Raw genomic sequence first — 2,814 nt, 5'->3', positions numbered from 1 at the left:
CCTTAGCTATTTCTTGGGTCTTGAAATCACTCGTTCCTCAGATGGTCTTTATATTACTCAAGCCAAGTATGCCTCTGACCTTTTGTCTCGTGCTGGACTCACTGACAGCAAGACTGTTGACACCCCAGTTGAGCTTAATACACATCTGACTCCTTCGGGGGGAAACCCATTGTCTAATCCTTCTCTTTACAGACGATTGGTTGGCAGCCGTTACTCATCCAGACATTTCCTATGATGTTCATCAGGTCAGCCAGTATTTGTTTGCTCCATGGTCAACTCACTATGCTGCTGTTCTGCGCATTCTTCGATACTTGAAGGGCACTCTCTTCTATGACCTTTTCTACTCAGCTCAGTCTCCTCTTGTACTCCGTGCATTCTCTGATGCTGATTGGGCAGGAGATCCCACTGATCGTAGGTCCACCACTGGCTATTGTTTTCTCCTTGGCTCTTCCTTGATTTTTTGGCGAAGTAAGAAACAAACCTTTGTGGTCCGCTCCAGTACTGAAGCAGAATATCGTGCTCTTGCTGATACCACATCTGAGCTACTTTGGTTACGATGGCTTCTTACAGACTTAGGCGTGTCTACATCCTCTGCTACTCCTCTTTATTGTGATAATTAGAGTGTCATTCACATTGCTCACAATGATGTCTTCCATGAATGGATTAAACATATTGAGATTGATTGTCATTTTATTCGTTATCATCTTGTTCATGGTGCTCTCAAGCTCTTCTCCATCTCCTTCAAAGATCAACTTGCAGGCATCTTCACCAAGTCCCATCCTAAGGGATTCCTTCGTGATTTAGTTGACAACCTCAAGCTGGTCTCACATCCACCTTGAGTTTGAGGGGGGCTGTTAATGTATGGTATTGTGAGCTTGGCCCAACTAGGTTACTTACTTGTATAGCACACATTGTACTACTTCTACTGTACTCATATTTACTTGTACAGCACTCATGTGCCTCCTATATAAAGGCACTCATGTATATTATTTCAGGGAGAAATACAATAGTATTGAATTCAGTATTTCTAACATAGAGATACTAAACTACAAGTAGCATTTGTACAGTAAAGTTAGTTAGGATTAGAAGACAGGTGTCATGTCTTGATTGGTTAGAAGGTTAGTCAGAGGCAGTTTTTGGTGGTTAGTTAGTTTTACTTCTTTCCCGCTTCTCTCTATTTTGTATATGCACATCAGAGCTAGATTATTGGAATATACATACACATTCATTCACAGGTAGCTTTTCTCTCTCTCTCTCTCTCTCTCAACTAGTTCCATTGTTGAATCTTGATGCGTGTATGAATTCTAACATTGAGCAATGAGTGATGATGCAAGCCTTGTACCTCATCAGCCCTTGGGTTGATGAAGGAAAAGGAAGAAACAAGTTTCATTAAAAGGTATGATTCTAGACTTTTGTACAATCTTTCTGTGTGCTGGAGTGGTATTGGTAGTGCAATCATTTTTGCCCACAGTGTACACCTTGTGTATGTAACCTATATTATTTAATGGTTCCTTTGAAAAAAAAAATTGGTGTATAGAGAGTTTGAAATAGGGGATGTGCAATTATATCATTACTCTAATCTTCCACCCAGTCTCAAGAAGTGGCCAAACAACTCCTCACTTTTTTGTCTTAATCTTTGTTGTCTCCACTTAACCCTCAACCTCAACCCGGTAAAATTCGACTTCAAGAACCTACAAACTTTGTTGGAACCAAAGAAAAATGAAAACTACTACATCCACAATATTTTCACAACAAAATTTAAGTGGTAAGTTGTTATTAGATATAATTTAAATTCACAATTGAAATTACTTTTGTTCCATCAATAACATCCTGTCACATAAGATTTATTGTAAAAGTGTTGTGAAACAGATTTTGAACAGAGCATTTCTAAAGAAGAATTATGCATATAGGTGGATTTTTGACCCGCAAAAAATGGATTAACCCAAACTTGTGTAAGTCCAGGTTGATTCAGGTTGAGTTTTGGGACAACCAAGTCAGTGGGCTAATTAAGGTCGCAATCTCTCGCACAGGGGAGGATTAATCATCCGAGAATACACTAAATGTTAGAGTCTTACTGAACTTTGCTGCACATGCTTGGACCAATAGTGGCTTTTTTTAGGCTAGTCACTAAGAAATTTAAATTATATAAAATTTGATAAAGTAATAACTTGAATATTTGCTACGTACAACTGCCAGTCAAGTCAAGTCGTTAGGGAGAGCAAAATTGTTGCGACTACAAAGTAAAAAAGAGTAGGACTATCGTCACCATCAAGGAGAATTCACAACTACAATATTTTTCTTGGTACTATTTTTTTAAGGAAAAATGAAATTAGAGATTACTTTATTGAATAGGCTGAACAAGCTACAAATTTGAATGATTAGTGATTTTTATCTTTTTGTTGAATAATTTGTTCACTTATTGTTGTTTGGTTTATGTTTGTTGTTATTTAAGCTAATATTTATTGTTGTTATTTAAGCTTTATTCTTTTATTTATAAAAGGGATTAAAGATTATGTTTGGGGGTAGAGTTAATTTTGGAGTAATGCTCTGTTCATAATATTTTTACAATAAATCTTATGCAAAAAACTGTTATTGGTGGGTAAAAAATAATATCAGTATTGGGGTCAAATTAGAATCAATAATAGCTTATCACATTGGATTTGTTGTGAAATTATTATGAAAATGTTGTGAATGTAGCATTACTCTTATTTTTGTTGAATCCAAATTTTTGTAATTCTCAAGTTAAGGTGTTCAACAATTTTATTAGGGTGGTCACAATAAATTTTTTTAGCATATAATTTTTTTTTTTTTTGA

Source organism: Castanea sativa, chromosome 2 (genome assembly GCF_040712315.1).
Source record: "Castanea sativa cultivar Marrone di Chiusa Pesio chromosome 2, ASM4071231v1".
In the NCBI taxonomy this organism is placed as follows: domain Eukaryota; kingdom Viridiplantae; phylum Streptophyta; class Magnoliopsida; order Fagales; family Fagaceae; genus Castanea; species Castanea sativa.
Note: the sequence above shows the minus strand (reverse complement) of the source record.